The following is a 27,881-nucleotide window of genomic DNA, read 5'->3' as shown; positions in this document are numbered from 1 at the left end:
CTCTGCCTATCCATCCTTTCTCTCCTCTGGCTTCCATTTCTCTGAAGAACCTTGGCTGACAGATGGGGACATTCCCTGGCTCTGGTGATGCCTATGGCAGTATGTTTAGCAGCACCACCGTAGTCCTCTATCAAAGGCTTCCATGTTAAGACACAGGGTCTTCCTCAGGTCCAGTTGCATTGGTGCCTTTTTAGGGCCGGTCCTTCACAGCACTTGGAGCATCATCCCTCCATGGATATCCTCCAAGCCCTTTCCTATTGCCCTCTTGGGATGCTCTGACTGCCCAGTATCAAGTCAGTGAATCCCCATTCTCTGAAAAATAGCTGGAGGCCCTTTCTGGTGCTTGCAACTCAGAAACCTGGCTGAGTCAGATAATATTTCCAAGAACTCAGGACTTCTTCCCTAGAAATGTGCCCACTGTTCTGCACCCATACAGAGTCTGATAGGGCCTGGCCCTGTTGGTTGGGCCTTGGCTACCACCATACCTTTACACACTCAAATTATCACCCAGAGCCCATCAGCAGGAAAATGTAGTGCAGGTGCTTATTTCAGAGATGAAACAGAAAGAACAGAATAGAGGGGAGGGGAGCAGAATGGAAAGGGAAAATCAACCACGAAGCCTGGTTTGGGCTGCGCCACACACAGGTCATGTGACAACCTCATGGACCTCACTTCCTCTATGCACAGACGCAGCCTGTGGGTTCAACACAGAATGTCATCGTTTTTTGCCAACAGAGTTTCACCACAACAGATGCACGAGATGTATGTATGGGAATAGATGTGGGCGTGCTGTCTATACCGCTTCAGCAAGGCCACTTGGAGTGCCCGAGCTATGACACAGACTGTGTGACCTGAGCGGAACAAAATACTGATTGTTGTCTCCTTATACTGAAAGTAAGCGTCCCTGTTAGCAGGCTGACTGCTTCTCAGTGCCATGTGGCATCTTCTCGCTGCCCACAGGCTGCTGGGCTGATTCTGGGGACCATCTCCCAGGATGTGCCAACAACTCCCCACCTTTGCCCCTGGTTCTTCACTCTACCTGGGAACAGCTTGCTTTGTTCCCTTGTCCAGTGATGTTTCCTTTTTGTCAGGCTTGGGTACCCCTTCTCCAATCTCTATACCACCATGCCCTGGTCTCTGTTAGTACAATAATTTTTTAGCAACTATTATGAATACACCCAGCAAAAGATCCGCCTTTTATTGTCCTGTTCTTATATGGATCCCTGACAAAATGCTGGTCCCATAGACAGACTTAGGCTGCACAGAGCCACTGGAAAACTTGACAATAGCAGTAACCAGAGAAAAGCTTAAACTGCCCTTATTTTCTAGTAGATTTGCTTACAGTTTTCTGAATCTTATTTTTTTAAAAAACCCTATGGTCTTATATGTGAGGAGTTAAAATTAATGATATTGACAGATATTATAGCAGAATATAATTTGTGTTTTTCTTTAACAAAATCTTTACAAGGTACACCCATAGATTTCTCTGGGAACTCATGAATTCTCATGGTTACAGACACATTTTATTTCTCACATGGTGTCTGTCTGTCCCTCAAGTGAAGCAATTATCTCATGCTTATTAGCCTAAATCAAAATGAAAACATTAAAGATATAAACAAAAATTCAAGAATCATGAGATTCTCCTCGTATTGATGATATTGTGGGAAGGAGTTAGGTTAATGAGGGAGGATGAAGAGGAGGCAGTGAAATGGAATATGTTGCAGTATTTGCAGAACATATGAGACCATCCCGAAGGCCCCGAGCCAAATAGCTGGAGGGCCAGCAGAATTCCTGGCTGCATTTGATAGGCAAGAGAGGGATGTGGTGACACCCTTCAGATGGCAATCTCTAGCTCCCCCAGTTCATTCATGGGGCTGAATGACAGTGAGAAGCCCCACACAAGCCAACCATCATATTCCCCAATCCCTATAAACATACCGTGCTCACCTGTGCTCAGTTTTGCATCATAGAGACTAAAGATAGAGAAATTTTTCCCCAAATAGCAACTGCTCTCTGGTCTGAGATCTCTCTGCATGGATGGAATTGTTTTATAATCTCTCATTAAGCAGGAGTAAAATAAAAACTCACAATTAGGAATTAAATTTTAATTATAAACTGTCCTCCCAGAGGGAATCTAAATTACAGTTTAAATATTGACAATCAAATCAAAGCCAGATGAATACCAAGGTGCAAAGAGAAGATTAAAACAAAGGTCCTTGTGCAGAGGGTAACTTGCAGATAATTAGAGGCAAAGTTGGAACTTTAACTACTTGGCTTTGCTCCTGGGAATCGTATATTTATATTTAAAATATGACTAATCTTTTAGAGAGCCAATAAATTTTATTAATGGGAAAATATTAGAATAATGCATTATACTTAGATATCTGTTGAGAGCCACAGCCAAAGGGGCCCCAGAAAACTTCCAGCTGCCAGCAAACTTCCAGCTGCCAGCTGATGATTGGCTCACAGAGGCCCCAGTAACATCTAGCTGATTGGCTCCTCTGTGGTGATGTTCATTGGGCTGTTTCCCTGCCCTTCAGACTGCCAGCTGAGGATTGGCTCACAGCGGGCCCCAGCAACATCTAGCTGATTGGCTCCTCCACAGAGCTGCTCATTGGGGGACTTCTTTGGCTCCGCCCATGAAACCCAGCCAATCGGCCTCAAGAGCAGGAGGATTGTGGGAGGTGGAGAGGCTGGTGTGGGGGTGAGAGGCGTGTGGGAAGCCGGTGGTGGCAGTTGGGCTCTGAGGGTTTTTTCCTGAGGAGCTGTTTTGCTTGGCGTTTGTAATTCTAAAAATAAAGTTAGTTTCTTTTGACAAGTGGCTCCTGAATTGTGCCCAGCCAGACTGCGGCAGATATCAAAATGTAAAATGTAGATTTATGCCAATAGAAAGAGTCTATGATAGCAGAATTTACACTCAGGAATGAATCTTCCACACTTACTATCGAAAACCTCATCACCTTTACAGAACTTCATTAATTTTAACTTTATGAAATAGGCAAAATTACAAGGCTGTTTTAAAAAAAAGTAGGCAAAGTACTCCAACATTTGCATATAGATAGAAAAGAAAAATCCAAATTACCAGTGAGAAATAATGATTTTCGAATAATTTTCAGTAAATTGACATTCAGAAATGCCTTTGTCAAGTTTTTTGCAATGTAGATTGATTTTTTAACTTTACATGTAAATAATAAAAATAAAATGTTTTTATTAAAGAAATAGCCACATCATAATGTTGAACCCCATGAGGACTTCTGTGGTTTAGTGAGGCAAATGTCTAAATCAAGGCAAATGTCTACAAAGTAACTATTTTTCCTTCCTTTTATTTCACTACTTTTGATTAAAAAAATGCATAGATTTATCTTTTCATCCCCATTAACACCTAAATGTGCAATTAAAGTCTCTAATGTCCTACATGGTGATCTTCCTGGAGTCTTAGCTCAGATGTTGAACCAATAATGAGCTTCACAGTTTATACACAGCATAGACTTGTTTCTGCAGTTCTGGAGACTGGAAGTCCATGTCCAGGACCTGGCTGACTCAGTGTTGGGAGGTTCTGCCATTTGCATTGCAGTTGGAGCCTCCTGACTGTCTCAGCGTGATGGAGGGGAAGGAGTCCAGGCCCTTGGCCCCTTAAGAGGGCACCAATGCCATCCCAGGGGCTCCTCACTCATGACCCTGTACCCTCCCAAGGACTTCCCCAATGCCATTGCACTGGGTGCTAGCCATTAACAGGTGAGTCTGGGGGGCTGAGCAGGGCATGGGAGATCCTCCATGCTATTTTAGAGGCTCTTGGGAGGCCAGGTCATACTCGATGTCTCAATATTGAAATGTCTTTGAAGACAAGAAGTCACTCATCCCTGTCTTTGTTTATCACACTCCTCCAGGTATCATTGGAGTATGAGTGTCTCGTCATCCCAAGGTAGAGAAGCCCTGAGGGCCAGTCATCTTGACCTGTCCCTAGGAGTCTTGAGGGATTTGTTGGGCTGTGTCAGGGAGCTGGAGGAAATTTTCTACTTGGAATTGTCTTGAACATTTGTATGACTGACTGTAGGCAGATGGCTGGCATGGACTGCAAAGCGTCATTTGTTGTGAAGAAAGGGATAATGCAGGAACATGGCTCAAGAGATGCCACTCCCGCCTGTCAATGGCTCAAGCACATGGTGGCTGGATATGATTGCCTGTCTGTGTAACTAAGGTTAGTTATTCTAAATGTCTTATGCTGCAATTAGCGCAGAAATCACACTTCTAGAATAAGCCCTGGCTCATCCCTTCTGGTTTCTAGCACTGGTGATGTGTGATACTGAATTGCACCAAGCATACAACTCAGAGCATCTATGGTGGGCATTCCAGCACAATGGCACAGATGCATTTGGTGAAACCATTACACCATCAGGATGAAATAGTTAACTGAGCACCACCACTGAGCTCACAACCCTCTTCCCCAGGCCAACCCCAAGGGGCCCGGTGTGCATGTTGCAAGCAGAGCCAGAGCCAGTGAGTGGCAGGTGCTTCCCTGGAGCTGGTGACTTCTGCTCCGCAGTGGGCAACGTTTACACAGTCTAAAGACCGCAGTGACAATTAATAGCTGTCCTTTGTCACCCTTCCTCAAGTAGCACTTTAATTTGAAGCACACAATGGATAGAAGCAATATGACTCTTTTTAATGCAAAAAAAAAAGATTTAAAACTTCTCTCTCTCTCTCTCTCTCTCTCTCTCTCTCTCTCTCTCTCTCTGTCACACACACACACACAAACACACAAACACACACACACACACACACACACACACACACACACCATGCCAGGAATTATTCATAAATATAAACTTGGTTAGTTTCTCACAAACTGCTGCATATTTTGCCTTGTGATTTCTAAGTTGGGTAACAGTTTTGCCATCATGACATATGAACCCAATTACAAGCCCCACATTTATTTTCTGAGGATTAGGGAATTAATTTCATTGCCACTGTAATGGATCATCAGTAGACTCCCAAAATAAGGGTATTAAACTCATCTTTTGCACAATAGCTTTGACAGTGTGTTGCTAGCAACACCAACACAAAGAACACATCAATTTTGGAAAATGTTTGCTCTATGTTTTAATGGCTAAAATATCATTCAACGACTCCTTGCTAGTTTTGCCTGAGGGTTTTACTAAATAGCAGTATAATATGTTAAGGAGAAGATGCCAGAGACAGGTATAGGCATGAACTAGACTGACAGGTGCTTTAATCTCAGCATTATTGGCTTGGAAGGGGCACCCCACCACCATCTCTCCTCATGAGGAGATTAGACTTAAATCTCCAAAATGTACTTATCTTTTAAGTCCCCTGACATTCCCCAGTCTTTTGCTTCTGAAACGACGCTGTTCTTTTTTAATGATTTTCGGAATTGGATTTGGCTCCATCAGCTCCAGGCAGCACTGGGGACTGTGTAAATTAATCATAAATTAATGCATTTACAACCACTCTAAAGCGATTGCTATGGACTAGGTCTAAAATTTCCCACCGTTACATTATTCTCACATATATAATTACCTTGGAAAGGTTTCTCAATTGGCTTGTACTTTTTATGGACCAAAAACATTTGACATAACCTAATTTTTATCTGCCATATTTTGCTTATTTCTGTTATGGATGAAAAGTGCCGGAGCAATTTAAGATCTTACCAGGTGAGAAAATTGAGAAAAAATTCATGACCCTCTGTCTGTTTTATTCTAACTAAATAAAATCAAAATGTAAAGCTAAAATAGACAATAAAAATAATTGTTAGAAGAGAAAACACAGGAGCCCAAGTCAGTGAGAATGGACCGTAGCAAAGTCAGGTGGAGGTGAGGCGACCTAGACTTGACCACTGACTCATTCAGGCGACTTGGGAAGTGAGTCCCAGGGAAACAGCTGCTCAGTTAGAAGCACTGAGTCCAGATTTATGTTCCAGGTGAGGGTGACGAGAGCTTGGACCTGGGAAAGAGCAGGAGCTGTCCCCTTAGGAGCCTTGGCCATCCTGACTCCTCACTTCTGCCATTATCCCGGGGAGAAGAGCAGGCCCTTCCAAAGCCTTCTTGTCTACACTTCCTGGAGGCAGGGAACCAGGTCTTACTGTGCTCTGACTTCCAATCACAAGTACATAACAGCATAGATGCCCCCATCGTCCCCAGGTCACCTGTGCAAAGGCAAAGACCATGACACAGAAAGAGAAGCTGGTAGGAGACCTTGGACGTTCATGTTGGGACACAAGGACTTGCTGTGGGTGCTGAGTAGGAAACACTGGGAGGAGCTTCACCTGAATTTTCTGCCTGGAAGAAGTCTTTTGTAACTGGCATGAACAGGGACCCACAGCAGCAGGGTCTCAGCTGGAATCCTCTGTCGGCCTCTTCCCAGCAGGGGGACCTCAACCCCATTGCTCAATTTCTTCCTGCCTTGGTCCCTTCATCAACCAGATAGAATCAGAATTGGCTTCTGTTATAGATGTGTGTGGATTTAATGGATCCACGTGAGGGGTGTGGCTCACAGGTGGCCCTGCACAGAAGAGCTGGCTTTTGGGACCGAGGCTGCTATGCTGGGAAAGTCCTTTCTTCAAGGTCACCCTTCCTTCTCCATGTGGGTGCTCAGCTCCCAGTGTCCCCAGTCAACAGTCCACTCATAAGGGGGCCCAGAGCCTCACCATGTTCATAAATGATAGTTTACTTCAGCAGCTGCTTTCCTTCCGGGGTCTGGGTCGGGTCCTTGCCAGGCAGAGCAGCCTCTGTGACCAGCCCCCATAGACAGCCTTGGGCTGCGTCTTTAAGGGCTGGTTCCCCAGGCAGTCTGCCTTGCCATCTGCATTTTCATTGCTTGGGGACAGTGTGCTGTGTGTGACTGTCCTGGGGTGTGTGTGGTGGGGAGTGTGAATTCTGTGCTTGGAACCTACTGACTCCATAGAATCCCGTCCCTTGTGATCCAGCCCAACAGCTTATCTCCGCTGCCGTGGTGAATGTAGCTGTAAGCACATCTCTGCGCTGGCTCCTGAGAATCTTTCTGGGGAAGCTCTGAGCATGGAGGCGGCGGGAGGGACCTGAAGGACCCCTGAAACTTAAGAGGACCATTTTCACTACACTGTGAACTTCACAAGCTCATCTTACTATATGATTTTACAAGCCTCTCACGGGTCAAGAAGAAGCTCCCACTAAAATGCATGAGCTGAATTAATTTTTCCATCTGCCTGTTGTGCTTAAACATTAGGCCCAGCTGGGTGAGGTGGCAAACCCCTGTAATCCCAGCGACTCCAGAGGCTGATGCAGGAGGATTGCAAGTTTGAAGGCAGCCTCAGCAACTTAGTGAGATCCTGTCTCAAAATAAAAAAGGCCTGGGGAAGTGGCTCAGTAGTTGATCACCCATGGGTTCAATCCCTGGTACCAAAAAATTAAAAAGTAAAAATGAAAAAAATAAAATCAGGCCCAAATTTTAGTGAAAGACAAAAAATTGACATATCTGCATGAAAGACTTCCAGTTCTCTGACCCTGCCTATGAGTAGTAAGAAACTACATTATTTAAAAGAATTTTATTGGGATTGCCATGACTGAATCCTGTGAGGTGTCATTACAACCAAGACTTGAGGGTCTTGGAGCGCAAGGCCTTGGTGGGTTTTAATGACCCCGACTTGAGCTTCACTAACAGCTGGTCAGGAAGCAGCCACTATGTCCCCAGCTCTAGGTTAAGTACTTTGTTTCACCCACTTGATTCTCACACAGTCCAAGGAGCTGAGCACTGTCATCAAACCCATTTAATGCACGAGAAACTGAGCTTCCGGACAGCTGGAAGTCAAGGGACGTTTGAGTCCTCACAGCAGGTAGGTGACAGAGCTGGGGTTCCAGCCTGGGCCTGTCTGACTCTAGACCCTGAGGCCTCTGTTCCACCATTCATAGGTGTCTAATATTCCAGGTCAATGCTAAAAACCCAGTATATATTCAATCCTTGGAGGAAACATCTCACCTATTGCTGAGCTACACACGTTAGTACTAATTTCTCTGTGTGGGTGCTCTTGATTTTAGTGTCCCAATCATTTCAGATGCCAATCCAGGGCTTCTCCATGCTGCACATGGTTCTTTCCAGCTCTCTGGGTCAACAAGCCAAGCCAGTACCTTGTCCTTAAGGGCAAGGGGAGGACGTGCCAGCTCTCCTAACTCTTGGCAATGGGAATATCACCTGCCTGCAACTGCTGTCTAAATGTCCAGCATTGGCCACCGCTATGATCATGATGATGAGTATGACAAGAGCATTGAAGTATTAATGCAAAAGTCTCACCAGTGACCAGATGCTGGGAATTGTACAAAGAGCTCTGCACTTACTCTTTCAGTTTTCCCCAAACCACCATAATGTCAAACCAAGGCACAGAGGCAGTAATTGAGCCCCATCCTGCTTCTGGAATGTCGCGAGGCCTGGACCTCCCACAGCTCTGGGTCTGCCCCCAACATCCTGCCCTTCAGCACTGTGTGGCCTTCCATCTGTAAGGGTCAGGGCTGTGGAGCTGCTAATGAGCATGAATGTCCAGGGCAAGGCAGCAAGTGTCCCAAGCCTGTGAGAACAAACCTGTGCTTCCTATAGTATCTTCAGCCCAGACTTATGGGGCCAGGCCGCTTCAAACCAAGTCCTGTGAGGAAGGGTCTTTGTACAAGAGAAGGTTGGATTTGGTAGGGGGAGAAGGAGGCAAAATACTAGCAGGTTTCACGTGGCCCATGCCTGGACAAATGCTAAAGAGTGAAGACTGTTCTAAAGGGAATCTGGGAGAGAGAGTGGATGTCCGCTGGAGGGTGGACACCAATGAGAGTCCAATCAGAAAAGAAGAAGCCAGGCTAGCTACTAGTACTAGCTACTACTTTTTTTCAGAGACAGGCTAATACCTAGAATGGGCAAAATCCTATTGAAACTCTGAAAAGACAAACGGGGGAGTGGCACAGATGTCCTAGTAACTGCAAGAAGCAGACCCTGGGAGGTGAGAGATAGGAGTGGGGAAGGGGACAAAGTGACCACCCCTTAGGGCTCTCCATCGGGCCTCTCAGCCCCACCCAACACACTCCTGAGAGTGAGGGGAAACTGGGCCCCCATGAGGCTAAAGGGAGGAAGTTAGCAGACCACAAGGGGGAGCCCCTCAAGGAAAGCCCCCAATCTTGGGCCCACATGAGGGACTACAGTCAGCCTGTGGCTAGATGCAAGTCATCGGCATTGTGGTTTGCTCCCCCTCTGTGGATCTTCTGGGGATAAAGAGACTTACCAGTGGGCAGTAGGGAAGAAATTACGCAGGCTAGGCTGTCAGTCAAGGTGCCCTTGAACCCGGGGAGAAGAGGAGAAGAAGCACAGCCCACAGTGCAGACAGGCCCCGAGCTGCTGGCCGCTTGGCCCAGTCTACTCACCAGAGTGTGTTCTTGCTTTCGATAGACCTCTGCCCTCCCTGCCAACCTTTCATGGCTGGCTCAATTCTTCAGAATACCAAGAACCTGGACTCAGGGCCTGCTGGGGACCCCTTGTCTTCCACAGGTGACTAGTGTTAGGTAGTAGGGAGACAGAAGCCATGGAGTTGTGGGGTTTAAGGTTACTCTGTGGACTGAGCCTAGGTGCTCACTCTCAGCATGCACCTCTATGAAGGAGCTCACACAAGGCCCTTCTGAACCAGCTGTGGCTTTAAAAGATAACCCTACGTTATGCCCTGGACTAACAAGCTTGTTATTTTCAGGGTTTTTCTTCCTTCTCGGGACTGAGGAGTACTCCACAAGTTACCCTGACAGGCTGGACTAGCATGAAAGAGGACTTTGTGACCTTTCCATAAACCAAAATGACCAGGAGTTGGCTTTAAAAACCTGCAGGAGGGACTTGAACATCAGATGCAGCCTTGCTGTCAGGCACAAATTTACCATTAGAGGCAGTGCTGGGCAGGATTCCCAGAACCTCCCCTCCTCCCTAGTACGCTGAGTCACAAAGAAGGGAGTTGTTTCCCTCTTCTCTGAGTACCGTTCTCTCCCTTGAGAGTGTCTTTCTCTTCCTTTCCTCCTAGTAGACTTGTGAGTCTCACGTCTTCCTTGAAATCCTCTCAGGTAGAAGCCCTGGAGTGGAGGGCTTGAGGCACTCCCCACAAGACGATAAGAGCTGTCAAGGAGGAAGCCTGGAGGGAGGGAGCCAAGACTCAGAACCCAGACTGCTGGGGGCTGGGTGCTGCCGGCTGGGGTCTTGGAGGGAGACATAAGGCTGGTCATACGAAAAGGAAATGGACAGAAACAAAAAAAGTTAATGTGTGGATTATCCTGAGTTTGACTATAATGAAAAATGAGTTCCAGAGGTTCCCAGTGCCATGCAGAGCCTAGGGCTCCCAATATGGTGTCAGGCAGGTAAAAACTTACATGGAGGGCAGATCTCATGCCCTTAACAAACAAGCAAGGGAGTGACCTTCTGTTCCCCTGTGAGTCCAGTCCCTGAGGTGGAGCACTGGTAGAAACAGGTGGGGACTGCATGGAATGTCTGAATGGAGGCTGCTTCACTATTTTTATTAGAAACTTGGGAGAAGCTAACCCTCAACAGTCACCCCTGGGCACTGGATCCCTTTTTCCATTTTTGTAATGGAGATCACCAAGGGAAGGCAGAGTGGAACTGACTCTCAAACAACCAGACTCCTCTGAGGGCTCAATTTCCAATTTAGAGTTAATCAGCAGCTTCATATGTAACAAGTAAAGAAAAAGAAAAAAGTCTGTAAGGGAGGAAAGATGGCCCTGGCTTCAAGTATCTTTTGGGTTTCCCTGCTCAGCACTCTTTCTGGTGAGGTTGTTCATTTCTATTTGATGAATGATGAGGAATGATGAGGCCCTTCCTCTCTCCTCTCCCCTACCATCCCCAACCCCCATTAATTTGGAGAAGTTGAAGAAGGTACACTCAGTCTGCTTCTAGCTCTGGGGATGGTCCTGTCTGCTTTGTTCCATTGCATGGATGAGTCACAATGAACAAAGACAATTTAAAAACAGATGAGAAACAAAACGCAGAATGAGCAGGGTGCTGCCCCATTTATGGACAATTGCACCTACCTGTAAAATCTGCAGACCTCACTTGCAGACCTCTGCACCAGACAGGCTTCTGGTGCTGAGCAGAGGACAGGCACCCTGTGACACCAATTACACTGTCTGATATAGAAGGCATGAAGCCTGGCCCTGGAATGACCATCCCGGACATTCCAAGAGGACAGGTGCTCAGGAAAGAGAGACTGGCTTCCCTTCTTTGTAGTTCCCTCCCCAGGCTCCTTTCCTCCTCCACGGAACATCAGTTTCACATGGCTGTTACCTTTTCCCCAGTGACTCACAGTTAAATCCTAGCCCTTTCAGGCGTGACCCCCTAGATGGGGGCAAGACCACCAGCATTGCATCACCTGGGAAGGGGTGAGTTGAAAGTGTAAATCCTCAGCTCCAATCCTGAAACTGCCCTGCTCTGGGGCTGGGACTGGGTCAGGTTTCAAGGACTCCCCAGGAGAATGAAGGAAGTTTAAGTTGGAGCCCCCTCCCCCAGCCTGTGTCTAAACTCCAGTGGTTCCAGCAAGGTTGTCAGTGTTTGCAGTGTTAAAATGCCTGCAGGAGAATGAGTCAAAGCATAAAAGAGCACCTACACTTAAAATTAGAAAAAAAGTAGATTTCATTAATTATTCTTAAAAAAAACTGTTTACCAAACAGTATGTTAAAGGTGCCTGAGTCATTAAGTACTTTTGATAACTTCCAAAAAGAAAAGTTTATTTAAGAAACAGTTGGTGTGACCTTTGGTTTGGTGTGGATGCCACTAACTCTAGAAGGCTTCTGAGGGACTTCAGCCTTCAGGTGATTCCCTCCTCTAACTTGTTGGTCTTGAGTGGTTGAAGGGGTAGATAGGATTTCTGTGAAGACAGAGCAGTTGTCAGGGTGCTTTATAATATTGTCCTGAAGCCACATGCACACAGGTAGACCCAGGGTGGAGGCCTGACGGGGACTCCCCAGCCAAGGCGGGTCCCTCAGAGGTTGCCTGGCCACAGCACCTGGACCACTGACTCCCAGCAGGCCGTGGGGACAGCCCAGAGCAGCAGGCCTGCTCAGCATGGATGGGATGAGAAGTAGGTGTGCCCTGGGCCCAGCTGCTCTGCCACCACAGTGGTCTAAGTGGTTCTTGCTTTCTTGTCCATCTGGTTTGTGAAGATGAAGATACACATGGGAATAGACAGCTTGGAAAACCACCTGACAGCAGAGCCTCCTGGAGCATGATCTCATCACCCAGCCAGTCTCATAAAGAGCCTCCTCACATCTTGCCAACTGAGCAAGCACAGAACTGCAAAAAGAGCAATGGTACCCAAAGCCAAAACAAAACCACCCACTTAACTTCATCTATGAAAAGATCAGAAATGGAAGGGACTCTCAGATATTTTTTCTACTGGGAAGATTGACTAGAACTTTCCATAAGCTAGGCAGAGGAATACACAACTCAGGGGGGTCCCAGGCCTTGGGTTGCCAACTAGCAGCTGCTGGTCTTTTCCATGAAGCCAACATGAACAGTATCCACCCACAGGGTTCAACAGAGGCACTTCAGGGGAGGGACACATCACGGAGGGGGTGTGTGGGCGGGGTTAAGGGAGACCCCAGAGGTGGGAAGGCACTGAGGGCTGGCAGCAGGGGATGCTTTGATGTCCTCTAGGCTGAACAGCAAACGGAAGCGACAGGGTCATGAGAAGTCAGGACAGGAACCAGAGGGAGGGACAGCCTGGAACCTCTCATTGTGCATACGCACAGACATCAGGAAGCCCTTGGCACCAGACCCAAAGAGGGACAGAAGGGAAGTACCTGACCTTCCTCCCCTCCTATCCTCCCTCCTCAGTCCAGATGTGCTTCCCAGCAGAAAACTCCCAGTGGAAGTGAGAAGACAGGGCTCCTAGGGAGGGGGTAATGGCTCTGAGGCTCAGAGTAGAGCTTGAGAAGAAGGGAAATAGAGCAAGTCGGGCTCCTTTGGCAGATGGAGATGGTCATTCCACCCGGCCAGTTGCGGTGTTGGGGCTGGACACAGAACGCTCTGCCTCGGCTCTGCTCCCACTGCCTGCTGGCTGGGATCCCTACAGCTGTTCAGCTGCCCAGCCTCACTTTCCTCGACTGGATAAAGCCTCACTCTGCTGGGCTGGCCACTCACAGGCTGCAAAGGGCTGTCTGGTACAAGGAAGGGGAATGGTGCCTCCCCCCCCCCCACCCCGCCGTGGTCTGCGCTTCCCCAGGTTCAAGTCAGTCCAACTCAGAAATTAACGAGTCCCTCCCGGCACTGATTTTACATTTCTGATCTCTTAAATGTGGTTTAATGAGTTGATTTAACTTTAACTGAAAATTCATTAAAATGTCTTTGCTCTAAGTAAATATTTAAATGAATATTACACACACCAGGGAAGGAGGAGGCCTGTTTAATTATATCTGTCTTCTCTCTGGGAGCAATCTGGGTTTTTTCTGTGTGGCATGATGTTTCTACTAACCACAGCATCTCCTGCCCTGGGGAAGCCACACTGAAATTAACCAAGCTCTAGCACAGGCCGAGAGCATCAGGATTTGGGGCATGGAATACTGCAGCGGGAAGTGGCTGTCTTCCAAAACCTACAGCCCTATTACAGTCACACAGCTATGCCTGTGTTGTGGTGATGTGAAATACAAAACAAGGTATGAATTTCCCCCGCATTTCCTTCGACTTTTTGTAAAAACAAGAAATAAGGCATTCTGGCTTGTGGTCCCAATGGCATCACTGAAAGAAGAAATGCAAATGAAGAGCAAATAAATCTACCTCCACTTTTGAGATTCACAATAGGATTTTGAAACTCAATACAGAACCAATACTTTTCAAGAGAAAACCATGTGTTTTTCATTCCTAAGATTCTGGTTCTCTTGAACTTGAGCTTTTAGGTTCTGATATAACCTACAGCCAAAGAAGAAAGAGTAATTCATTAGTTTCTCCCATTCAGCTGGAAAAAGTGACATTTCATGCTTCCTGAACCATGGAGCAACCAGTAATGCAGCCTTTTTCCCTCAAGCACATGGAGTCTTTATTTCAGGTGAATGGGAGAAACTTATGAATTACTCTTTCTTGGCCATAGGTTAGATCAGAAGCTAAAAGCTCAAGTTCAAGAGATTCAAGATGGCAGAGTAAAGGAAAGTTGCATTTCTGGTTGCTCCATGGTTCAGGAAGTGTCTCTTAATTGTTCTTAGATCAAGTAAGAGACAGTCTGAGAAAAAGGCAAAGATATGTGGCATCTGGGTGGACCTTCCCCTAAACAATCTTGCAATCTGAAAAGAGAAGCTGCCCCACATGGAGCTCCCCATGTCTTCTTGGCATGAAAAAAGGAGAGTTGACATTGCCACATGAGGACTCAGGCAGAGGGACTTGAGGTCACTACAGACTCCTGTGCTTCCTGAACAGGCAAAGGAAAGAACCAAAAGCATTTCGTGTATGGCTGATATTACCCCCTGCATACTAGAGGGCTGGAGGGCAAGGCAGAGAATCCACACTGGGACCCGAGCTCCACCACCCTGGGTGAAGGAGTGTCCTGTTAAGAAACCAGGTAGGATGTGGCCAAATCAAGGAGTTCAGTGTGAACAGAAGGTAAAAGATAAGTTCCCACAGTAGCAACAGCATGTGACATTTCCATCAAAAGTGCAGTGAAAGTTCCACTTTCTCCACATACTCCTCAAGCACATGGAGTCTTTATTTCAGGCGAATGGGAGAAACTGATGAATTACTCTTTTTTCTTTGGCCATAGGTTAGATCAGAAGCTAAAAGCTCAAGTTCAAGAGATTCAAGATGGCAGAGTAAAGGAAGGCTGCATTTCTGGTTGCTCCATGGTAAGGAAGCCACAGTGGAATGTAGCATGTCTGCTCTGTAGATGAAAGATGAAAGAGGCAATCCACCGAAACTCCACATGGGACAGTCAGGGACTCTACAAGACTAAGGAATTTGGATGCATTGAAGAATGGGCAAGAAGGAGCACCCTGGAGCCAGGCCAATAGTAGGAGTGGCACTGGGTCACTGCAGAGGGGGGAGATGGGGGAGAGAGCTCGAAAGTGAGAAAAACACAGTGGGGAAAATCCGACATGGAAGAAATTGTAGGACAGAAGGGCCTACTGACCTGCCTTTCCTCCTAGGCTGCACAGAGACCCTGTGCTTGGTAAGTGCTCTCAGGTTTCCCAACCGGCAAGTAGAGAGCTGAGCAGGTGCCACTGTGAGGAGGCTGTGCTTCAGCTTGCTGCTGCAGAGTCAGGGGTTGTGCACACGTTGCCATGCTGTCCTGGGAAGGACATGTGGTAGGATAAGAGTGAAACAGGGAGTCAGGTAACAAAGACAAGAAGAGGGCAGCTTGCTTTCCCCTTTCAGTGTGGCTGCTCATGCCACCCGCCGAAGAGGATCAGGAATCTATACAGGTGGGCGTGATTATACTGAAGTACACTAACCATGACTAAGAAAGGCCAGGGAAGCCATACAACAAAGCCCACTTGAGAGGATATTGAAAAATTCACAACTACCTGATATCCCAGAATGCTTTGGCAAGAGAATATTTTGCCTTAAAAAAACCAAACACCAGTACAGAAATTATACACACCCATACACTAATTTCTGAAGTTCATAATTCCCCAGCAACTGAATCCAAAAATCCTTCATCAAAGTGGGTGAAATACCAAATAATGGATTCAAAAGAATGATTATAAAATGATCAATGAATTTCAAGAGAACATAGTGAAACAACTGAATAAAGTAAGGAAGTAAGTACAGGATATGAATGAGAAATTCAATAAAGGAGATGGAGATATTTAAAAAGAACCAAACAGAAATTTGGGAAATGAAAGACACAAATCCAATAAAATGCTCAGTTGACAGTCTGTCTACCAGAGTAGACCTTGTAGGAGACAGACTCTAAGAGCTGGAAGACAAAGGGAGTGTCCTTGAACATTCATATTGTATTAAAGAAAAGAACATAAGTAATCACTACAAGAATAGATGAAAAAGAGATCAAACTTAAGAATCATTGAAATCAAAGAGGGTTGTGAGATGCAGGCTAATGAAATGGATAAACTCTTCAGGGGAATTATAACTAAAACATTTCCAAACCTTAAGAATGAGTTACATGTCCAGTCACAGGAGGCATTTTAAATTCCAAACAGACAAGATTTAAAAAAAAAAAGAATTCTTCCATGACAAGTATAATTAAAATACTTAATGTAGAGAATAAGGATAGAATATTAAAAGCTGAAAGAGGAAAAACATCAGGTCACATTTACAGGAAAAAAAAATTACAATTACTTCTGATTTCTCAGCACAAACTCTAAATGCCAAGAGGGCTTGGAAAGATGTGTACAAAGTGCTGAAAAAATTAATTGTCAACTGAGATTGTTATGTCCAGCAAATCTATTCTTTAGAATTGAAAGAGAAATAAACACATTCCAAGATAAGCAGAAATGAAAAGAATACATGACTGCTAAGGCAGTACTACAGAAAATACTTAAGGAAATGTTGCACACAGAAGAAATAAAAACAAATGGGCAAACCTCATCTGAAGAGTACCTACACAAATGAGAAAAAGAATCAAATTAAACATTGGAAATAAATCAAAATGGCAGAAATTAATAAAGACCTCTCTCTAAAAACACTGAATGTAAATGGTCTCAAATTACCAATTAAAAGAGACAGGATGGCAAAATGGATTAAAGAACAAGACCTAACTCTATGTGGTTTGTAAGGGACTCACCTTACAAGCAGACAGTCACAGACTGAAATTGAAAGGATGGAAATGGATACATCATGTAAATGGAGCCTAAAAACAGGCAGAGGTAGCTATTCTTAGGTTCAACAAACAGACTTTAATGCAAAGAGCTTCACTTTATAATTGTAAATGGAACAATCTAACCAGAAGCCATAGCAGCAGTAAAGATTTATGCCCCAGACATTGTACACCTAATTGCATAATACAGAGGATAGTGAAAGACTCAGATAGACCCTAGTACAATAATACTGGGAAATTACAAACACATCTTCACCAATAGATAGGCCACCCAGATATAAACTCAGCAAAGACTCTTCAGACCTAAAAAATATAAGTCAAATGGACATAACAGATATCTACACAGACTATTTCATCCAACAGATAAATACACTTCCTTCTCTAAAATTTATCATAGTTTAGGCCACAAAGTCACTTTTAACAAATAAAAAATGTTGATATAATTTCTGGCATCTTGTCTGATCATAATAAAATAAAATTAGAAATCAACACCAAATAAATGGATGGAGAATATCATGTTAAATGAAATAACCCAATCTCAAAAAAGCAATACTAAAAGTTCTGATAGGCAGATGCTAACTCACAATAAGGGGTGAGGGGATCAATAGAAGTACTTTGGATTAGACTAAGTGGGAATGGAGAGAAGGGTGGAAGATAGGAATAGGAAAGATAAAATGAATCAGACGTAACTTTCCTATTTATTGAAAGTTTTTCTCCATATATGTAAAATATCTCAAAAAACAACCTACTGTCATGTATATCTAAAAAGAACAGATTATTAGTAGTAGATAGTGAAAGGTTAATAAAATAGGTACTTGTCACTCTGTTTTTCTATACGCTTAACAAAACACTGTTGAAATCTTGTTCCCAGGATGTGTTGTCCCCAACTGTGAACTGTTTGCTAATCTTGTTCCCAGAATGTGCTGTCCCAAACTGCCAAACTTCAGGATACACTCCCTCACTCGGTTGCAGGCAAACTGCTCACTCGCCCTGACCTGTCAATGAACTTCCCTCCCTGCCCTCTCCAAGAAAAGTATATAAGCTCTGCTCAAGCTGTTCTCAGGGCCCCATCTCTCTTTGCTATAGAGAGCTCTGGGCCCCAGCATGCTGGTCTCTAAATAAACCCACCCTTCTGCTTTTGCATAAGACAGTCTCTTGTGGTCTCTTACTCCGACGTTTCGCGGGACCCTTACAATAGTAGGATGAATCAGACACACTTTTCCTATTTATATGTAAGTCATTCTCCATATATGTAAAATATCTCAAAATGCATTCTACTGTCATGTACATCTAAAAAGAACAAATTATTAAAAAGTAGCTTAAGGTTAAGTTTATGGGGGAAAAATCAACACCAAAAAAGAAAAAAAAAGTCTACAGAAACTAGATAAGCATGTAGATATTGACCAATACCCTTTGAAGTGATTTTGAATGATGAATGAATGATAGAATAATTCAGATTAAAATTTCAAAAATTCCTAGAATAATGAGAATAGTGATATCATACCAGAACCACTGGGATACCATGAAAGCCATTATAAGAGGAAAGTTCATAGCTATAAGAGGAAAGTTCATAGCTATAAAAGGAAAGTTCATAGCTATAAGAGGAAAGTTCATAACTATGAGTGCTACCTATGAAAATTAGAAACATTCCAAATAAACAATCTAATGATGCATCTCAAGGCCCTTGAAAAACAATTCCAAAACCATATATAACAAAGGAATACTTGAAATGAGAACTTAAATTAATATAAAAGAATAATCAAATACAAAGGACCAATGAAATAAAGAGTTGGTTCTTTGACAAGATAAAAAATTGATAAAACTTAGCCAAACAAACCAAAAAGCAAAAGATAGAAAACCTAAATTAATAATATTAGAATTTAAGAAAGAGAAAGCATGACAAACAGCACAGAAATCTAAAGGACCTTGAAGGAATACTTTGAAAACTTATAATCCAATAAATTGGAAACCCAAGAAAAAATAGACCTATCTGTAGACACATACGAGCTGCCAAAACTGAATCAAGAGGAGAAGGAAAACCTAAGCTGACCAATAACTAGCAATGAGACAGAAGCAGTCATAAAAATTTTTCGAACAATAATACTAAGAAGCTCAGGACCATATTGATTCTTGGTTGAATTTTACCATACTGCAAAGAAGAATTAATGCCAATACTCCTCAAATTATTACATGGCATAGAGGTGGATCACTTCCAAAATAATTCTATGAAATCAATGTAACCCTGTTTACAAAATTTTTTAAAAAAATGAACCCATTAAGAAAATAAATGATGGACTAATATCCCTGATGAACTTAACTGCAAAAATCCTTAATGAAATATCAGCAAATCATATTTGACAATGTATTAAGAAGATTGTACATTGTGAATAGTTGGTTTTAATTCAGCGTTGAAAGGATTGTTTAATATATGCAAATCAATAAATAAAATTTACCACAAAAATAGAATTAAAAATAAGAATCACATGATCATCTCAACAGATACAGAGAAAGGCTTTGAAAAAAAAAACACCATTCATGTTAAAAACATTGAGGAAATTAGGGTTAGAAGGAACTCACTTTATCCTCCATTATAAAGACTGTATAAGACAATCCCAAGGCAAAAAATCATAGTGAATAGGAAAAAAGTGAAATCATTTCCTTTAAAGTCTGGAACAACACAAGAATGTTCTCTCTCATCACTCATATTTAGCATAGAAGTTGAAAATCTAGCCAGAGCAATTGGGCAAGAGAAGGAAATAAAAGTGAAGAAATAGGAAAGGAAGATGTCAAATTATCACTGTCTGAAGATGATATGATCCTCTACTTTAAGATTCAAAAGCTCCACCCTAAGGCTGCTTGAGCAAACAAATTCAGCAAAGTAGCAGGTTACACAATCAACATATAAAAAATCAATGTCTTTCTTATACACCAATAATGAATCTGCTGAGAAAAAAATAAGGAAGTAATCTCATTCACAATAGCCTCAAAAAACAATCCCTAGGGATAAATCTAATCAGGAACAATATATATGTCTACAACCAAAACTATGGAAGAAAAAAGAAAGAAATTGAAGAAGACACAAAATGGGAAGATCCCCCATGTTCATGGATAGGCAGAATTAATATGGTTAAGTGGCCATAGTACCACCAGCAATATGCAGATTAATGCAATTCCCATCAAAATATCAATGACATCCTTCACATAACTAGAAAAAAATTCTTAAAATTAATTTGGAAGAATAAAAGATCCAGAATAGACAAAGAAATTCTAATCCAAAAAGCAATAACAATACCTGACTTTAAATTATACTACGGAGCTATAGTAACAAAAACTTCATGGTACTGGTATAAAAACAGATGCATTGGCCAAGGGAACAGAAAGAAGGAATAGACACAAACCTACACAGATACAGTGGGCTGATGCCAAAAATATACATTGGATAAATGATGATCTTTTTGAAAAAATGATGCAGAGAAAACTGGTTATCCATTTGTAGAGGAATAAGACTGTCTCCTGCCCCTGACAAAGTCAACTCAAAATGTATCAAAGACCTAGAAATTAGACTAGGAACTATGCAACACCTAGAAGAAAATGTATGGTCAACATTCCAGCATATAGGCTCAGGCAACAACTTTCTCAATGGGACCCTGAGAGCTCAGGAAATAATACCAAGACTCAATAAATGGGATGGAATCAAATTAAAAGTTTTCTAAAGTGAAAAGGAAACAATTAAAAATGTGAAGAGAGAACCTACATTATGTAAAAAAAAAAAAATCTTTGCTAGCTCCTCTTCTGATTGAGGATTAATATCCAGAATAGAGAAAGAACTCATAAATCTTACCACCAACAAATCTAATAGCACAATTAATTAATGGGCAAATGAACTAAACAGACACTTTTGTAAATAAAAATTATGAATGGCCAACAAGTACAAGAAAAAAATATTCAAAATCATTAGCAATCAGGCAAATGCAGATCAAAACTATGCTGGGATTTTATCTCACTGCAGTCCAAATGGCAGCCACCAGGAACACAAGTAATGATTAATGCTGGAGAGGATGTGGAGGAAAAGGAACAGTTTACACCATTGGTATGACTGTAAATTAGCACAGCCATTACAGAAATCAATACTGAGTTTCCTCAAAGACTAGCAGTGGAGCCACCCCATGACCTACTAGGCCACTCCTGAGTAAGGATCCTGGAAAATTAAAGTCCCCATACCATAGGGACACACACAGCCATGTTTATAGCAGCACAGTTCACAATAGTGAAACCCCAGAACCAGGCTAGATGCCAATCAACAGATGAAGAGATTAAGAATATATATACAAGGGTGTTTTATTCATCCATAGGGAATGAAATTATGTCATTTGCAGGAAAATGAGTGGGAATTGAGAACATTATATTAGGTGAAATAAGCTAAACTCAGAAACAAGTGTCGTACGTTTTCTCTTATATGTGGAAGCTAGAGAGGAGAGGGTAGGAAAGGTGGGCAGGGCTCTCCTGACAACAGAAAGGAGATCATCAGAGGAAAGGGACCAGGGTGGGGGAGGAAGGAATGGAAAGGGAAAATACTGGAAAATAATGTTGGGCAATTTATATGGTCATAGTGTACATAGGTACAACTATGTAATAACGAATCCCACCATTATGTATAACCATAATGTACCAATAAAAATATGGTGGAAAATCATCACATCACAGAGAGTAAGGAGAGGGCAGCCCTTTAGAACACACTGCATGGAAAGTCAGTTCTGGGAAATAGTTATGAAACTTGAATCAGAGCATCACACAGAGGCAGACAAAATAAGACCAATAAGACTATCAGTCAGGACCAAGGCAGGCAGTTTGAATATCCATTCCCCTAAATCAGCACAATTTTTATCAAAATAAATGAGGCCAAAGAAATGTGGAGAACACATTATTCATGAAAGAGTTTATTTTCCTTTCTCTTATAAAAGTGCCGCTGTAGAGGAACTTTAGAAACAAAATAATCCATGGTTTCCCCGAGCAGAAGTACCCCAGTTCTCACCCACACAGCCAATAGTGGGGAAAGATATGACTTTGTTAGTAATGTTTAAAATTATATCCTGCTTGCTTATTTTAGGGTCTTCAATTGCAAGCAAAAAAAAGAAAAAAGGATTTTGATCCAATTACAACAGAATTTTTCCTTATTCAGGAAATTTTCCAAAACCAAAGAGAAAATACATGGAAACAGGAAAACCATAAAATAAACATCCCAGTAAGCAGGGAAATATTTACAATTTTAAAATGCTGTGTACTCAGCTGTTTCTGTTTTGTTGCATATTCATTTACATGAGTGTTTAATAAACAAGCAATTTTTTAATCTGCATTTGAACATGAGATTTGTCTACTTATGATGTACAAAGTCAGAAGACTTACCTTCTGCCATCCATGAGAATAGGAAGGGGATTTGCAATGTCATACCATTCTCTGAGACTAACCCAGCTCACAATTCTGCGTCATAAAACAACTCCATCTAAAGTAAATTCCAAACAGGAACAGGCCCACTGAGTTGCTGGTAAACCTCAGCAACCCACTTGCTGAGGGAGAACAGCCCCGATATTCAGTGTCTGCACAAGTCCATAGAACACACATTCCCACCACAGCCGATTCCAAGCTACCAATGTGGTCAGTGAGCACATGGAGGGGAAGAGATTTGCATAAACTTCTCTTGAGAGTGGGTGGGACCTGAGTATAACACATTACTGGATGGACCCCCCTCAAGGAAAGAAAATATGTGGAAACACTTTCAACTTTGCAGAGCATGGGAGCCTGCAAAGAAGGAAACAGCCAATACTTTCACGAATTCCGAGTAAGAGCCATCAGGTACTTTAGGATGTCTGGAGACCCCCAAATGCAGAAAGCATTAGAGGTCCCTCATAAGCTCCTTGCCACAGGTCTCCCCTGGATGCTCTTGAGGAATGCAAGGGGCAGGCACAAGTACACAGAGCTCCCGGATGTGCAGACCTGTAGTTGGTGATTGTGACATTGCCAGGCACACTGTGATCTCAATCTGCCTGGCTCTTCTGTCAAAGTGAGCAGAGGCCTCTTTGGCTAGAAAGGAGCAGAAACTCCTCTCACTGGCCCATGAGCCTCATAAACATTGGTCCAAAAGAATTAACACAGTACGAGCATACCCAGAACTGCAGTATCTAAAGATGGTAATACATTTTGGTCAAGTGGGGTTTATTGCACAAAAGTAAGAATGATATCACATTAGAAAATAAAACATTTCCAGTTGATTCTCTGTGATGCTGGGATCTGCAACTGTAGATTCAACCAACTGTGGGTCAAAACTCATTTTTTAATTGCCACTGTATTGAACATAGTGATAATTTTTACGTATACAGGAAGATGTGTGTGGGTCAAATGTAAGTACAATTATGTCATATTTAAGGTTCTTGGGTTTGAGAATCTGCTGAGTTTGGTATCTGTTGGAGGTTCTAGGGCCAATCCCAAAGATACCAAGGTAGTGTTTTACTGGCATAAGGCTGGACCTAAAGTTTAATGTAGCAGGACAGAAGAGTCCCAGGAACTCAGGCATCAGTGGTCAGTTGATATTTGAGAAAAGGTACCAATGTAATTCAGTCAGGAAACTGGAGCTTTTCAACGAATAATACTGGAACAATTTCACTTGCATACAGGAGAGGCAAAGAAAAGGAAACCTAGCCTTTAACTTGCACCATATTAGAAATTCAACTTGAAACGAATTGCAAAATTAAATGTACAACCTATAAATACAGCATTTGGAACAAATCATCAGAGAAAATATTCATGAACTTGGATTAGGCAAAGGTTTATCTTATAAATTCAAAAAATATCTGCATGATCAGGAAGCTGTCTTTGGCTTGTGTCCTGCCCTAAGCTTTCTCCAGAGCATTCTGTGGAGGTCCACAAATAAGATCTTGTGTGCACCTTTAACTCCTCTTGTTTGGGGGGTTCCTGTTGTTCCAAAACGAGGTCGTAGCCCAGACTTGAAATGTGTGATGTGCTTATCTAATACTTCACCAGTGTCCCTAGTATAGAAAGAATTCACACAACCTAATAAAATATAGTCTCAAAAATAATGTGCAAATATTTGAACAAATGCATAGGAAAAGGAACTCAGTGTCATTACTCCGTACAGAAATGCAGATGAGGTGGAACATTCCATGCCTGCTAGAATGGCTCAATAAACAAAAGCCAGGCAACAGCCAACCCTGAAGAAAATATGGGATGATGGAACTCTCATGTATTCCTGGTGGGAATATAAAATGCTGTTTCCACGCTGGACGACCATGAGTATTTCTTGTAAAGTTGAACACACACTTTTCACATGATACAGACTTCCTCTGCCAAGTGATGACAACTTACCTGGCATGTGCTCTCTGAGCCAATGTTGATAGTGGCTCCCAACAGTATTGTTCTCCTCCTTCTTGAGGAGAAGGACAAAAGCTTCTTCTAAACCTTTCAGCTGACTTTATTTGATTCCTAAGCACTTAAAATATTCTGGTAAACAGGATGCAACCCATGAAGAATGCCCCAAAGGACAGCAGGGTTGGTGTTGGGAGAAATCATCCAACAGCAGGCCTCAGCGCCATATTGAATCCTGCTCAACTGCTCAATTGTGCTCCCAGCTCCCTGTGCCTGGAGGCAAGGAATCCAGGCCCTGTTCTCCTTATACACTTACTTCATCCATTTCAATGTCTTATTTGCATTGAGGGGAGGAAAGCCATGTATTATCTTTCTGGAGAAAACAGTACCCCAGTATTGCCAGGTCTTGAGGAAAGTCAAATTCTGACAGTGACAGAATCCTTGGTTACCTCCTTGAACAGCTGAGCAGGGATATTCTGCCTTTTTCTCACACAGAGAGCAGAACATGGTGCCACTTTTTATGTTCAGATGGCTGTGGAGACCTGACCACGTGAGCCTCCGAGGGCGAGAGTCTTCAGGCTCTCGTCAGTTATTTATGGTGGAAATAATATTGTGAGATATTAACCTTTATCACCTCCTCACAGTGAGATCCCTGATCATGGCCTCAGGAGAGATAAGAGGGGAGAGGAAACACAGACGTTACCTGGGAGTCAGTGGCTGTTGTTTCCTAGAAGGTTTGGTTAGTAGTAACAGGCTTATCAGGTCTGCCTGAGAACTTCCTGGTGCCAACTGTTGTTCTGTATATCCCACCATCTTTAACTCATTACCCTAGGAGAGTATTTCCCATTTCACAGGAACTGAAATCGAGGCCCAGAGATGTTCAGTAGGTTGCCCAGGTTTGCACAGCTATGGGATTAGAGCTGGGATTTGGACAAGCAACCTGGATACAAATTCCATGCATTTAAGTGTCTGACCATAAAGGCTTCTTCCATTTTAAGGCTTCCCTATGCTGAACTGTTTCCAGAAAGCTTAGTCAACTGTAACAAGAACTAAAAGCAATAATGTTCCTGGGAATATTGAAGGCCTTTGGCTATAAACACTAGGGCAGGGGGATTAATCAAACTGACTGACACAGCGCTGGTCCTCCTGGTGCTGTGTCCGAGGATGGAGATGGATGCTCTCAGCAAGGACGCCTGGAGCAAGAGATCAGAGGAGAAAGGCTGCATGAGGGAGCTTTGGATTCAGGTCCCTAATTCCCGAGCCTTTCAGCAGCCAGCGCTCATTTAGACTTAGTCAGAATTAGAGAAAGGAGCGCAGACCCTGCTCCTGTGCCAGGGACCCTGGGCTCCACATCCAGGCCTCTCTGTTCCTGTCTTCACCCTTTCCATCTCCAAAGCCAGATCCTCCCCAGAATCAAAGGAAAATCAGTGTCATTGAAGAGTCTGGAGGCCTCTTTGAAAGAGCCCACACCTCTACAAGGTCTGGTTGTTACATTGATTTGCTTATATCTCACTTCCTAGTGATCCATGATACATTGTTACAATTAGGTAGGAGAACACCCATGTTTGTAAGTCGCAGAAGCTTTGTGCTGTGGGCTGTGTCCTGAGGTGGAGGGGTCTTCTGTAGCCTCCATCTTGGCTTAACTCAGTCACTGCAGCACCCCAAACTCACTTATCCACATAAAGCCCAAGTGCTCGACTAAGACATTAACTCCTCAGCTATAACATAGAAAAATAAGTTTCCTGCTTAATAATTAGAATGTGAAGAAAAAATATTAATAGAGCCGAATGATTTGTTTTAAAATAATGAGTGGAGTTCAGCGGTGCTCCCTGTAGTCCCAGCACTCAAGAGGCTGAGGCAGAAGGGTCACTGGAGCCCAGGAGCCCTGGTCACTCACCTAGTATGCCAGAGGCCCTGGGCTCCACGTCCAGCATCACACACACACACACACACACACACACACACACACAGAATGAACTGATTGCAGAGCTACAAAGGTCATTTGTTTCCAAGAGGGCGAGGTGCCCATTTTTAATCTCCAAAGTTCCTGCTCTCCGTAGTTTAGAGATGATGACATCTCTGGCAGTCTTGGGAGCGCTCCCTAGACAACACGCTCCTCTCCACTCTGACTGCACCAACGCCCTGACAGGGCACTTTCAGAAAAAGTATCTTCCATTCTTATGGGGAGAACAGATTTACATACTTCAAAATTCAACAAGGTCCATCCATAAACATTTTTTTTTGAACTTACAAAGATACCTTTCAAACTTTTGTCAAGATCAGCCCCATTTTTAAAATCGTGCCTGAAAAGAAAGGGTTGCAGGGATTATTTTAGCTGTGAGTTTTCAAGTGTTTGACATGAAAAGCAGTCTCAAAGCCAATGCATGCCCTTACCCTTAGATTATTTATCTCCTATAAACTCAAATATTCAAACTGCATCGGGAATATATGAACTTTCTGAAAAAGCCACTTAATTACCACCCCCACTGACCCGTGGTGTCTCATCAACACCGAGGCTGCTCCCTTTGTGCATCGTGAGGGAGGATGAAAGAGCAGAACCTGTTCATCAATTGCTATTCAGAACCAAATCTTCCTGCATTAGAATTTTTTTTCTTTTTGACTATTTTCCTGTCATTGTGACTAGTTTATCTCACTGTTAGAATGTCTAACCTGAGCATGTGAATCCTCCAAAATGACTTGAGCCTGAAAGAAGAAAACCATAGGTGAGAATAAGCAAGCCGCAGCCAAGAGTGGGGACCATCTACCTTCTCCCATGCACTTGATTTTCCTGAGAGCAGCAGCAGGGCCTTGTGGAGCCCGGAGTTGGAGGACAATGGCCTGTGCAGAACAGCACCCACCCAGAGAGGGCTTTTAACCCCATGTCTGTGAGTTTACTTAAAGTGGCAGGTGTTTGCTTTGTGAATTCAAGGGTCAAATGAGAGACCAAGGAAACAATAGAGCATGTGCCCCTGGCTCAGCCCGAGGATGGAGTTAAGAAAATGGGAAGATAGGATTAGGAACAGGGAAGTCTTTAAATCACGGGGTCAACAGGATGGTGCTCTTTTTCTACTTTTCTCTCTTTCTTATGTTAGTGGGATGAATGTGTTTTACTTCCATGGTTAAAAGAAAAGCAAAGGGAACCATCCTGTCAATGTCATTGAAGAGAGTTCAAACCTAAGAACAGGAAGGCTGGGCAGGAAGCAGGTGACAGGAGAACTGCTTTCCCCTGGCCTGTTCCCTCCACATCCTCAGGAGGCCCCTTCATGGAGACAACGTAGCTGAGGAAGCCCCACACATAACCTCTGGGTGCCTGTGTCTCAGAGAGGTGGGGAGGCAGAGAGAAACCGGGCTCTGGTTTCCCCAGGTAGGGAACGTGCCCTGGCCAACTTCATCGTGCCCCTTTGGGTCACCTCATGGCCCCAGCAACAAGGAAAGCTTGGAAAATAAGTGTCCCACAAAGACCACTGGAAGGCCAGCATAGCTTGCTAATCTGTATCCACACACAGCCAGGCGCTGCCCAGAGCAGAACTGGGGCACAATAGCAGGTGCCACAGCAGCAGCCTCCATGGCCCAAGGGTGCCAGCTAACATTGTTACCACCCAGCAAGAGCCTGCGGCTGGGCGTGAAGAGAAGCTGAGGCCAGGGCGCTGGGTTCTGCAGTAACAAAGAGCTTATGTGCATGGTTGGCCAGCAAGGGGGCCAGGAAACAGCAAATAAAAGGAAAACCCCTCAA

The sequence above is a fragment of the Urocitellus parryii genome, chromosome 3, assembly GCF_045843805.1.
Source record: "Urocitellus parryii isolate mUroPar1 chromosome 3, mUroPar1.hap1, whole genome shotgun sequence".
Classification (NCBI taxonomy): domain Eukaryota; kingdom Metazoa; phylum Chordata; class Mammalia; order Rodentia; family Sciuridae; genus Urocitellus; species Urocitellus parryii.
Note: the sequence above shows the minus strand (reverse complement) of the source record.